Source organism: Olea europaea, chromosome 14, assembly GCF_002742605.1.
Source record: "Olea europaea var. sylvestris chromosome 14, O_europaea_v1, whole genome shotgun sequence".
Lineage (NCBI taxonomy): Eukaryota > Viridiplantae > Streptophyta > Magnoliopsida > Lamiales > Oleaceae > Olea > Olea europaea.
In genome coordinates this window covers 5,493,636-5,508,174 of record NC_036250.1, presented here as the reverse complement: position 1 = coordinate 5,508,174, position 14,539 = coordinate 5,493,636, and positions in this window count along the sequence as shown.

Below are 14,539 nucleotides of genomic sequence, written 5' to 3'. Positions count from 1 at the left end.
AAATCGATATTTAATTTTAATCATATATTTTATAAGATCCTAAAGATTTCAACCACACATTTCTTAAATTTTATGAAATTTACTAAAAATTTAATTTTAATTTTCATCAAACAGAGTTGTATCAAATAAAAATAGGTGAAATAGAAAAAAACTTGCTCTACATATTAAAATAGGTGTAACGTAGTCCTGGAGATGGAAATTGTCTAAAATTCTAGGGGAAAATTACAGCAAAGGTCCCAATCTTTGAGCTGAATCTCGCTTTTGTTCCTAACCCTTTAATTTTTTGGTTGCTTTGTCCCCAACTTTTAAAAATTAGTTCACACGAATGATTTCATCTATTTTTCCGTAAGTTAATCCATTTGACTGGCAATCAAAAATTAAAAAGGACAAAATTGTCGTTTCATTATGTTGGAGGGATAACTTATACTATAAGTTGAAGAAATTGAACTTTTCCATTTCAGGACACGTTACTATGTCGCTTTCCTCAAGATAACATATGTCTATCGTGGAGAATGAATGAATAAGGAATTCCAAATATATCTTGGGGATGTAATGAAATATGTGAAATGTTGATGGTTTCAATGCACTTAACTGCAACAACCGAAACACCATGAACTTTGATGAATTTATACAAGATGCTCTTATTCTATTTCTGAGGTAAAATAAAATACGAAATCCGACGGTCTAGCGTAAATGTTGATGGTTTCAATGCACTTAACTGCAACAACCGAAACACCATGAACTTTGATGAATTTATACAAGATGCTCTTATTCTATTTCTGAGGTAAAATAAAATACGAAATCCGACGGTCTAGCGTAGAGGTAGAACGCTCATGGGGGTCGACTGTCTCGCGTAGAGACAGAGTGCTTATGGAGGATGACGGTCTCACGTAAAGGTAGAACGCTCATGGGTTCGATAGTCTCGCGTAATGGTAGAGCACTCATGAGGGTCGTCATCGCAGGCAACTATCCATTCTATCCAATATCACTAGCCTCATATCCCTTGTCGATGTTTTTCGGAAAGGGGTAGCATCTTCGTCTTCTTGAAATTTTTTGAACATTTTTTTTTTCAGATAATTGATTCCATATAATGAATGGGTTTGGTTTTGGGGGGAAATCCCTCTCTCCCAACAAAAATTTTGAAATCCTTGGCCTATATAAAGAGGTGGAGTCCTTCCTCTCTTCCAATTCTCTACTTTCTCTCCCAACCAAGGTAACTCTCTTCCTTCCTTTTATCATTCGAAGCTTTTGTTTCGAATTTGGTTTTCTTTCCCATGTGACATCCGACTCGTCATTGGAGGAACCCGTCTATCAAAATGTCGATCGGGGCCGGTCGACTATCGTCGACCATCGACCAGAAGCACTAGTCAATCGTGATTGGCTGACGGTTGATCGGCCCGAGCGATGACTCCGTTTTCGAGTTAGATCTATCCCCTCATGATTTCGGTAGTCCAACTCATTTATATGAAACTCAAGCATTACAATCAATTTCTCCCAAAAAGCATATTCGCTCAACCAAGTCGTTGGATCAAAATGTAGAAATTGGACGGGACCCAACAGGGGAGGTGGTCGCCCTTGAGAACCCAAAATGTTATAGCCTTTAGTGCCTTAGTAGGTTTGATCAGGTTAATGATTATGTCTATAGAGCCCTTGGTCCCAAAGAAAGACTTATCGGGTCTGACCCCATGAGGTAATTGTGTATAAGGACATTATGGATGGTGATTTTCAGTTTCCTATCCATCCATTCTTTGTCTCGATTTTTAGTGAATTTCACCTCACTCCTAGTCAGATAAACCCCAACGCATGGAGGAAGACACTATACTTCTTGTATGTTTGCCTTAGCAAAAAAGGCTCTACTTTCCATAGAACTCTTTAGACACGTCTTTGAAATGCACGGATTAGTTTAATATAATTCATTTGTCTTTTCTACCACCAAGGTCCCATTGAGCTTTCCCAAGTTTAGGAATTCAAAAAGGGGGTGGAAGTCCCGGTTCTTCTTTGTTCGGCCCTCGATGGGTCAGTTTCCTTCCAATACCAATTAGCGGCACCTTCAAATTCGCCTTTTCAATCGTCAAGTAGAGATCACTCCTTTTTTAAGAGCTCAAATCCAACAAGTGACCGATATACCTCCTCTTGCACCTAACTTAGGATTGTTTTGACCATGAGGAGTATGTTGAGAGTGGGGATTGATCGGCCTACTGGTAGGGTCTTCTCGCTAATTTCCATTTATTCGCTTTCATATATTTTTATTTGCTACACATCGGGACTGACAAGCTTGATTGTGTGTTTGCAGATATAGACTTTGATTTGATGAAGTGTTGAAGACCCTGCCCCACTGGGTAGCGACGAGGGTCTCACTCCAATTGATGGTAAACTCTTAAACACTTTTTGTATTTTCAACCTTCTTTGTTGGTTGTTCTTGTGAGCTTGATATCCCTTTTCTGTGGCATGCATAAAGTTCGATCTAGAGGAGACTATGGACTCTATGCATGTGCCTGAGCATAAGAGCGATGCGGGCCTATCTCTCATCCCCTTGAAGAGAAAGAAAATAGCTGATCGTGGAGGGAGGTCACACGTAGAAAAGGAGATCCCCCAGCCTTCGGGCGAGCCAACTGAAGTTGCTCCCTTATTCGAGCCTAAAGAAGGTGCTTCCAGTCGTACAATGTGTGAGCGTGAAAGCTCGTTCCCTAACTTTGGATTTCTCCCCACCCGAGGCTATCATGAGATGGGAATACTTTGGTCTCTAGTGGCACTCGCTCAGGCTAGAGCGATGGCGGGACGCAGTGCTGATGATATTGAGAAAGCTTTGGCGGTCTATCTCCAGATGGTACACTTCTAATTCCACATCTTCTCTTATGTTGAACCTTATTTTTTCGAGCATGGCTGACACTTGTCTTCCACTTTGTCTTTTCACCCTTTAGGTGGTGGCCCTTTAGATCGGACTTGTTGAGTCGGGCCGCAACCAGGCCTCAGAATTGAAGGCTCTTGTAGAACATAGAAAAAAAAGGTTCATCATCACAAGAAGAAGATATCTTCCTTAATGAAGTCTTTGGAAGCGTTGGGAGTTCGGGCCCGCGAGCAGGAGTCAGAGATTGACAACCTGTGGTCTGTCTTGGCCTGTGTACCAGAAGAGGCGATAGAGAGATATAAGGCTTCTGCTGAGTATACTAGTGATCTAGAGGCGTCAAGTCATCAATTGATTATGTCTGGGCTTTGCACTCATATGTAGGGAAGGCAATGACGGCATCCATCAAATTGACCAAGGAGTGGATATCGATCGAGCATCCTTCGATTGACCCCTCAGGTTTTAATAAGTTTCTTGCACAACATAAGGGCAAGGAGAGTGGGGCACAGCCGTCCACGTTGTTCGTGAAATATTTCTTTCGATTTAAATTACCGCAAGTATACGGGTCGTGACAAGTAATAAAGTGGACTTTAGAAGTCCAAGTATCGTCCCACAGAGAAATAGTAGTTCAATTTTATTTATTTTAGCCTTAACCGAAACTAATTGATTCAAGATGAATTTTAGAATTAAAAGCCCTAATTTTGGGGGAAATCCCCAAATTGAAAAACCCTAATTTCAAATCAAACCCTAATTACTTAAATTCACTTAATGAATGACTCAATTACGAAATGTTATGAAAATAAATGAAATGTATTGTCAATTTATGAAAATCTATGTAAAACGAATGCACTAGGATCACGAATCCCCAAATAATTACTAATTAAACCCTAATTTCACAATTTTGATAATTCAATAAGAATTTGACAAATCAATGTTCCTAAATCTATTCAATACTCTCTCTTAAGATGTATTGAACCTATTCTCATAAATCACCAGCCTATATCTCTATGACGGATGCAATTATACAAGAACGCATGTAATCTTTTTGTGAGCAAATAAAGATTTACATAGGGCATTGGGGTATATTTCTATCCCCTATCGAACCCTATGATGAATTATATATGTCGAGTTTAATCCAATTTTCTCAAATTCAAAATTAAACCACCAAGTTCACACAAATTAAGTGCACATTAATTGTGGAAATAAATAAAGCAATATAATCCATTCAAATATCCTATCGAACTATGAATTCAAAATCATGAAATAACAAGTTTAATAATAATTACATGGTTCATCGATCACCTAGTTGCAGAAATCTAGCCTATCATGATAAAAATAACGAAATCTAACAAGTTTTAAATAAAATACATCACCGGGTTATCAAAACTTGAAGAAATCTTGTAATCTTCGCATCAATTCTTGTTCTTGCCTTCAAATCCTCTCTAAGATGAATGTTTTTGCCTCCCAATTCATTCGTGCGGCTTCTGGTTGTTTATTTTCTATTTAAACCCGTCCAAATTAGGTTACCAAAGGAGTTGCAATCATATAAGGAAACTGCAAAAATTGGGGAAAAATTATACCTATGCGACCGCATAGGTATATAAAAAATGGCATTTTTAATCCCTGGAGGGTCACTCGCGACCGCATAGGTTTTATACTATGCGACCGCATAGTAGAGCAAATTTCTAATTTGAGTCATTTTGATCCTCAAGTTTCATTCCTTCACTCCTTGACCTTCTCTCTTGTTTCTAGTTGCTCCAATGTTCCATTATTACTTCCAATTGGTGATTGGCTTGATCAATTGCTTGATGTGTTCATCGGGTCAACTTTCAGATAATTGTAATTTGGTCCCTGAATTTTCATTTTGCTCCAATTTGGTCCTTTTCGGCTCTTTTCTCCCGAATTCCACTATTTTCATAGAATTACCTACATTGCATGAATTTGACAAAGTTAAGTAACAATTCAATTATTTTACTTGTATTTAAGTCATGTTTGTCATGTAAATAAGTATGCAAAAACACACTTATCACACGTCTTTTGGGTATTTGTCACGATGTGGCAACGGATGAGCTCCCCTTCAAGTTGAAGCACCATTTAGACTATAGTCCCGTTGGTGGCTCCCTTTTTTGTATTGTCTTTTATTCTTGTGCGTCTATTTTTCTCATACTTGTCTGGGATGTGGATAGGAGATCACCATATGTTTTGAGCATATGTTTTGAGTATAAATGCTTCTTTAATAGCTGTTATCAATACTAGATTTCTCCCTCTGTATGTGCATCACTCTTTAAGTATGTATGATTTAGTTTGCTTTCTCTTGCACTGCTTTTCTTGTTTAATCGCATGGTAGCTTGTGGAAAAGACATTTGTTACACGCATGCCTAGCTTCAATCCAATGATTTCGGGGACTCGGCCAGATTTTCCGACCTTGAAGGCTTTCTATCTTACCGCTCGCATTGTGTTGACTGTCCGGTGTGGGGTCTAGTGGTTAAGAACCTTAGCCAACTTTTTGGCTTTAAAGGCTCTCCACCTAACTGCGTGGGCTATGTTGATCGTCAAGCGTGGGGTCTAGCAGTTAAGGGTCTTAGTCAATTTTTGACTTTAAAGGCTCTCCGTCTAGCTGTGTGGACTATGTCGATCATTGAGCATGGGGTCTAGTGGTTAAGGGTCTTAGCCAATTTTTTGGCTTCGAAAGCTTTTCGCCTAATCCCTTGGGCTATGTCGACAGTCGAGCACATGGTTTAGCAGTTAATGGCCTTAGCCAATTTTTTTGACTTCGAAGGCTCTTCGCCTAGCCCATTAGGTTATGTCGACCGTCGAGCGTATGGTCTAGTAGTTAAGGGTCTTAGCTAATTTTTTACTTTAAAGGCTCTCCGCCTAGCCGAGTGGACTATGTCGATCGTCGAGCATGAGGTCTAGCGGTTAAGGTCCTCAGCCAATTTTTTGGCTTCAAAGACTCTTCGCCTGACCCCTTGGGCTATGTCAACCGTTGAGTATATGATTTAGCGGTTAAGGGCCTTAGCCAATTATTTTTTTAGCTTCGAAGGCTCTCCGCCTAGCCACTTGGAGGCCAACATCCAACATCATGACTGGTGGTAAACCTTTGACTTGTATGTCATCGACATAGCATCTTCTTGATGTCTGTTGATCCCTTCGTACGCATCTGACTTTTTTGCTAGTTGGGAATTTTATAATCTGATGGTAAGTGGAGGGGACGGTCCCATCAATGTTCAGCAATGGTCGACCGTATATGGCATTGTAGGCCTTGGGGGTCTTGACAATCAGGAAACTCATCATAAGCACCTTGTGCCTAGCGTGACCAAAAGCTCTACAGTTCCCTCTGATATCACCATCAACCCTCCAAAGCCCCGTATGGCGTGATCACCGTTTTCAACTTCTCGAGGAAGGTCTTCAAGCCCAGAAAAGCGTCCCAAACAAGAACATTCGTCGCGTTCTCTCCGTCGACCAACACCCTCTTAACATCAAAAGGCTGTTTTGTCACCTACCACCATCAAGACATCATCGTGGGAGTGTTCAATGTCGATTAGGTCTTTCTCACCAAAAGTGATGTGTTGATTGAACCTTACATTCTTTTGGATGGAGTAAAACCCAAAGGAGCGCGGGTAGCTCTTTCTTGTTGAGTTTAAGTCTCCACCAATCGCTACCCCCCTATGATCATGTTTATCTCTCTGGCTCTAGGTGGAGGACGATCTTCTACTTTTTGTTTATCCCGGTTGTCTTTCACATATTTGATTAAGAGCCTCCATCTCAGAAGGTGCTCAATTTCCTCCTTTAGTTGCATGCATTCTTCAGTGTCATGCTCGTGATCCTTGTGGAAATGATAATGCTTACCTTGGTTCCTTTTTCTGGTCAACGTCATCATTGGTTTTGGCCATTCGAGCTCCTTCGTGTCTCGCATCTCCATTAACAGCTTTGTACGCTGGGTATTTAAAGGGGTAAAGGCCTTGACTTCCTCTTACCTTTGCCTGACTGATCAGTTCTGAGTGGCCACCTTACACGCTCATTCATCGACTTATTTTTTTAGGTAAGTATTAACTCGTTACCTGCCTTTCACTTGTGACTCTCCATCTCTCATCCTTCTCTGAGATTTTTATGACCTTCTCCACTTCCTCAACATAACATACTTGTCTCTCTTCTTGAAGAAGTCATGCATCGACTCTGGGGATTTTTGGAGAGTGACATCTTAAAGGCCCTGTTTCGTATCCCATTCATCAGTGTAGTTACTACCGTCGACGTCTGGAGGTCCTTTATTCCAAGCGTCGCTCAGCTAAATCTAGTCAAGTATTTCTGCAAAGATTCATCCTTCTCCTGAATGACCTGTATCAACACAATGGCAGTCTTATTTTTTTCTTGCTGCTTAGGAAGCCGGCCACAAAACTCTTGGAGAGTTCATCGAATGTTCTAATAGACCGGAGGGCCAATGTTGCTCCTAAGGGTCGATGGGAAGGACCGGTACATCACTGCATCAGGTGTTGCGTAGAGTCTCATCAAATCAAGGAAGTTCCACAGGTGGTCAAGGGGATCCGTGATTCTATCGTATACTTTTATCATAGGCTGCTTGAAGCCTTTGGGTAGAGGAACCACTATGATTTCGGGTGCGAATGGGTCTTCCTCTAAAACCATTCGCCTGCGTTTATCGTTTCTCCTAAACAGTGTATCATATATCTTCTAGTTCATGATTTCCTCCATCCTCCGCTCCAAGTCTACCATGGGCGGAAAGGGCTGCAGAACTATCATCCCTGGAGCTTTCAAGTCTACCATCACTGGTTGGATGACTGGTGGAGCTTTTTGCGGGTGCCCCTAGGATGGCTGCTCAGCCTCTTTCGAGTTTGGCGGTGGGAGCGTGGCTCTCTACGCTTGATCCTACAAGAGGGTCATCGTCGCTGCCAATTGAACCTCCAAAATGCTAAATTGGCTTTGCGTTACATACTGCGGCGATGGCGGTGGATCGGGACCCTTTACGACTAACTCCAACTCCGTCTCCGCCGCATTCTCCCTCAAATGCGTATTACTTTTTGTAGCTTTTGTGTTCAGTGGAAGATTTTCCACAGGCAGTGCCAATGGAACAGTTATGAAACAATACCTCCGTGTCCACCCGACATGTGGGCAAGGCTTTCCTACTACTCTGTTGAGCAAATGTTACCTGAAAAATTGGGGGGGGGGAGCTTTTCCCCATTTTACCTTCTGTGTAAGAATCAGTATGTGTTGTTAGAAGAAACAAAGACATAATTTGAATAGCCGAGGTTTTTTCTTGGAGATACCCGATTCGCCTTGTGTGTATTTATAGGTACCTAAAGCTGGGTTAGTGCTAGACGGTTACGGTGCCACATGTCTCACGTAGCCTTTTCCACTACCCCACATTCTGAAGTGAGGGGTCTTCAACTTCCAACCTGTTGGTTGTACCCGTGGTAGCTGTTACGTGAATCTCATCAATTCATCAATGATATTACGTCTAAGTGTTGGATTGGCTGCATAGGTAATCTCATGTTGGCCGACAATCCGACGTAGAGGTAGAGCGCTCATGGGGGTCGACGATCTCGCATGGGGGTAGAGCGTTCATGGGGGTCGACGGTATGGCGTAGGGGTCAACAGTCTCATGTTGAGGTAAAGCGCTCATGGGGAATGACAGTCTCGTGTAGAGGTAGAGCACTCATGGAGGTCAACGGTCTCATGTAGAAGTGGAACGCTCATGGGGGTCGTCATCGCAAGCAGCTATCCATTCTATCCAATATCAACGTGTACAATCAAAGAAAAACATAATAAATTTATACTTTATTACGTCCATTACCACAAGTTATAATCATTCATAGGTATCTTTAAAAATTAAATTACATGAATTAAAAATGAAATTTTCAAAATACATGTCATATTCAGTTAAGGGGCGAAAGAACCTAAGGTAACACGGGTGCAATATTTAGACGTCGTCTATTTTTCAAAGATAAAGAACAAAGTAGTCAGACCAGTATTACCTACGGATAATTATTAAAGGATACAATCTATTGATAATTAGAAAACACATTATTCATTGATAAAAGTATTAAACTTTTAACTGGGAAAATCACAAACAATTATTTTTTTTGGTAAAAGGGATTCTTTACCAACGGATATTCCGTACCTAATGTTATTATTTAATATGCATACCATTTACCAACAACATTTTTGTAGGTGATATAATTCAACTTTTTTTCTAAAAATCGTGTCAACATTTTACCTACGAATTTTACGTGGGTGAAGAGTAATTCATTTCACCAACAGAATTGTCATCGCCAATATTAATCAATTTTAATAATTAAAAGATTCAAACATTCTCCTACGGCATATCCATAAGTGAAGGGTAATGAAATTCAGCCTCTTCACCAACCGAAATTTCGTAGGTGAAGATTAATTTATATCACCTACGGAAAATTTGTTGATGATATTAATTAAATGTAATAATCAAAAAAATCCAATCATTCACATACTAAATATAGGAAGTTGAAGGGTAATAAAATATAAACAATTATTTATACAATAGTACAATACATTACAGTCAAACTAAAGATATAATACATTATAGCCCAATTAAATGAATTATTATCCCACATCGAAAATTCGCAACAAAATTTTTGGAGATGCTCTCTATAAATTAGTGATCCAATAATTGATTAAACAACTTTTTGGGCCTTTCAATTCAGTTTGCTAAAAGTTAAAAATTTTATAATCATTAAACAATAATAAAAATAAATAAATAATTTTTTTTGTCGTTCCTCGCACCTATTCCGCTATTTACAACACTTTTTTTTATCAATTGTAATAATAGACATTTACTAACGGAAATTTAGCTGGTAATGATTAAGATTTTTTATCAATTTTCGTTAGTAAAATGGTCACACTTTACCGATGGCAAAATTCATTGGTAAAATGTTTATCCTTTACCTATAGTGCGATACGTTGGTAACTATCAGCGACCTTCAAATTAGCAACGAATTTGTGATTACTAATATTCCGTTAATAAAGAGTACTAGCAACGGATATAGTGATTCAGGAACAAACAATTCGTGCCCGAAGACATGTTAAATTATTAAAGACAAAAGTGCAGATGAACTTACAAGTTGGAAATTTAGCCATAATGAACCCAGAGATTGGTATATGTCACTCTCATGACTAATTTTTTTTGTCGTTCCTCGCACCTATTCCGCTATTTACAACACTTTTTTTTATCAATTGTAATAATAGACATTTACTAACGGAAATTTAGCTGGTAATGATTAAGATTTTTTATCAATTTTCGTTAGTAAAATGGTCACACTTTACCGATGGCAAAATTCATTGGTAAAATGTTTATCCTTTACCTATAGTGCGATACGTTGGTAACTATCAGCGACCTTCAAATTAGCAACGAATTTGTGATTACTAATATTCCGTTAATAAAGAGTACTAGCAACGGATATAGTGATTCAGGAACAAACAATTCGTGCCCGAAGACATGTTAAATTATTAAAGACAAAAGTGCAGATGAACTTACAAGTTGGAAATTTAGCCATAATGAACCCAGAGATTGGTATATGTCACTCTCATGACCAATTATTAGAAGGTAAGATAGTGCCTACACCAAAAACATTTGCAAACTAAGGCAAATTGATTTTCTTGAAAATCCTTTAATTTCCCGCTAAATATTTATTATGTCATTTATTCCCTTATTGCAAGAAACAGCCACGAAGGAGATGATAAAACCCTAGTGCAAAGGTAGGTTGGCTCATTTCATTTCAAACTTCAGTTCTGGTTCTAGATACCCCCAATCTGGAAGGAAAAAACTCATAAAAGTGAGTAAATCATCAACATTGAAGAACCTTGAAGGTGCTGAATGTATATATATGAGAAGAGAAACAAATAAAGTGAGAGAAAGTAGGCTGAGTGTTGTGATATAGAGAGAGAGATTGAACTTGCATGCAGCAAAGTGGACTAAGTGATGTAGATAATGAGGTGCCGTGTATTGGTATTTGATAAGAGAGAATGTGTTTTGTAACAAAATATTCCACAAATTTTCATTAATTAAATTGTTTCTTTAATATTTAAATTTGACAATTTGATATTAGAGAGTAGCAATCATAGACAAATTTTTGAGCTTTTGGGGTTCGTGTACAAAGGAAAATTCTAAAGCTTCTATAAAGTTTATTTGATTATAAAGAGGTAAATTAAATCACAATAGAAAACCTAAAAGTCCTAGACATAATGAAAAAGATCATTAACCAAAAATTATACCACATGACAAATTTAATGAGTTTTATCTCCAAAGATAAGACCTACAAGAAGTAGTTGATGGAAGTGTCACGATACCGCTAGACTAAATCATGGCACTATAAAATTAGATAATCAAAGCGAGCACGACTATATTTGTCATAAAAACAACAATCGAGAAAGAATTGTTTGAGCATGTAAAGGATACAAACATATAAAAAAAAAAATTTTGCCTGCATTGAATAATAATCTTAGCTCCGCCCCTGCTTTCAATACATATATGGATCGAACAATGATAAGAGAAGAAATGAAAAGAAAGAAGTTAATGCAATAGCCAAATATTCACGATGATAGTTAGTAGTTTATAAAAGATTGCAAGTTTGTTAGAAATGGTCGTACCTCGAGCTTGCAAGACTCTTTGAAAGAGGAATAACTTGGAAAGTTGCTACCTTGGGTGTAATATGTAATCCAGTGGTGCAAAGGGCAGGAATGAGATTATCTCACGTCTTGCTGGCAGTCGCAGTGTGGGGGTTCTATTCCTGAGACATGGAATTAGACTTTTTGTAGGTGCAGTGTACAGACAGCTCTTGTTCCCTAGCCTACTGGGGCACATCCTGCGATTTACATTCCTCACAAAACTCTAAGGGTGAGACTGTGGGGCCCTCAAGGTTGGGGTTCAATCTTTGTAATCCAGGCAAAATCCAGAATGGGCTTTTTAAAAAATTCAATGACGTATGGGAGTGTATTCGATTGAGATTTTTAAAAACTTCTATAGATTTTTTAAGAGGATGCCTTTTGTATATTTTATGGATTTTTAAGTGACTTATGTTGATTTGTTAAGAATAAATAAAAGTCTTCCATGAACTTTTGTAGACTTTGATTAAAGATTTTTAAAGACTTCTAAAAACTTTTCATCTTGTAAATTCTTTATATACTTGAAAAATAACAATCTTTCTCACTACTTAATTAACATTTTCGAGCATATTGCCCACAAAATTTTATTAGCTAAAGTCACTACTCACGGCCCAATCATTCAATTTTAGAGCAAATAAAATAATAAAATAATTTACATTAAATTTTTTAGATCAAAACCAAAAACTTTTCACGAAATTAACATAAATTCTTAGAACACAAATAGTTCTTAACACACACACACACACACACACACACACACACACACACACACACAGAGATTAGATCGATTACATGGCATTCTGCGTTTGAATCAATTGCATATAATTTCAATTCAAAAGTAATTATATACATTAGAATAATTATAAATAAATTATAGCAAATGAATTGAAGAAACATGAGAAAATCCTAGAATTGAAAGAAAAAATACATTTTATTTTTTTGGGTTCTAAAATCTTCACAAATCTCAAAGTATATGAGAAATTTTCTTTGAAATTTACTATTTATATTTTCCATCAGAAAGTCTACAGAAGTCTAGCAAGTAGAAAATTCTTCAAGTCACTATCTATTTGAATATCCCATGACTTATAGAGACTTTTAAAAAGTTTCAATTTAATAATTCGTGACTTTTAGAAACCTTTTAAAAGTCTATAGAACTCTGAATTGAATACCCAAACTTTTAGAGAGTTTTTAAAAGTCTCAATTGAATACACTTAAATATTGTAAATCCTCAAAGTCTTTAATTAAAAGTTCCAAATAAATACACCCCGGCTCCCTTAATTGATGACTTTATAACTCTTGGCTTTCCACTGGCATAATACAAGTCTGGTAGATAGTGAATTACAAAGGCACATAATTTCTCGTAATGGTAACTTCTTGCTTATAACATATTGCAAAACAGAGGTCCGATTAAAACAACCCCGTATAGCATCACATTTGACACCTAAGGAAGGTACAACTCAGCTATGAGGTACATCAGCACGTGTGATAATTATTGACACATAAAAATTCAGTTCAGATCGAACAGCCCAGAGAGTAAAGCCCAATTGGAGGATCCCCAAATCAGATAGCCCAAAGAACGAAATCCAATTGAACGAATCAAGGTGAATGCCCAAATAAGGGGCCCAATAGTGCGGTAACGCCATCGCCCAAGTTTGCAAGTCGCTCAGAATCTGAACGAATAGAGTGGCATACGGTCGCCCAGAGTCTCGCCCAAATCTTCAAGTCGCCCAAGGTATCAACAAACATAACGCATTATGATTATCAAGAAATGCAGTTATTGAGGCAGTTGCTAAAGTAACCTTATCACGTTCCACGACTCAAGGGGTTCAATCGAAAGTGGTTGAACGATGCAAGATAATGGCAGCAGTTAAAAGGACAGTTTCATGACAAAATGGCCACTACAAAGAAAGTGGGTAGTTATAGGGCGATCAAGCAGTTTTTTAGAGTAGTTAATCACAAAGGGATCGCCTATGAAGTATAAAAGGGAGAAAGAACTTAGAAGCAAAGGACCAAATCCAAAACTCTCAAACAGAGAATATGTAATTTTCATTCCTTTAGCTTTTAGATTTAAACACTTCCTTTTCTGTAACTCGTGTGCTTGCGCCCCTTGGAGGCACGTTGTTTTCCGTTTCCAATTGTAAAGTTCATCGCCAATAAAAAGAACACCCCTTTTTGGGACTTTGTCTCAAGAGGTTTCGTCCCTTACACAATCGTCTGATCCACTTTAATTGTTAGCGAATTAACACGCGCGAAACAATTTGGCACGCCCGGTGGGACGGTGGTGTTAGGTGTTGAAAGTGTAAAAGGTGAAACAATATGCTTCAGAGATCCGATAAGGAAGGAGCAAGTCAGGGAGGAATCCAGTCTGTAATCGAGCGATATGAGGAGCAACATGCCTCTCCACGAACAGATGGACAAAATCAGAGCAGTAACAGCCGTTACAAACCAATGACGGAGCTGAGTCCTCAAACCATGCATGCATTGCTTGGAGAACTCACGCAAGACGTCGTTGAACAGGATGCTATTGAGTCAGGACATAACCCGCGCGAAACAATTTGGCATGTCCGGTGGGACAGTGGTGTTAGGTGTTAAAAGTACAAAAGGTGAAACAATATGCCTCAGAGATCCGACAAGGAAGGAGCAAGTCAGGGAGGAATCCAGTCTGTAATCGAGCGATATGAGGAGCAACATGCCTCTCCACGAACAGATGGACAAAATCAGAGCAGTAACAGCCGCATAATGCATGGTCACATTTGACTAACAATTGCTTGGTTTTTCGTCACGTATTGCAGGATGCTATTTAGTCAGGACGAATTACGTTCGACGATAAGAAAAAGATGGCAGTGGACGAGAATCCTTTCCCACAGCCACTTGGAGTAAACATGGTAACATCTGGATTCAAGAACAAGTTACCAAAATTCAAGTTAGTCATAGATGACGGAGAAGAAGATCCTAGGCCACATCCCAGCGTCTTTGAACGTATCAAAGGAAAAGAACCAAAAAAGGACGAAGACGTCCTGTGTGCAAGGTGTAAAAGGGAAGTAA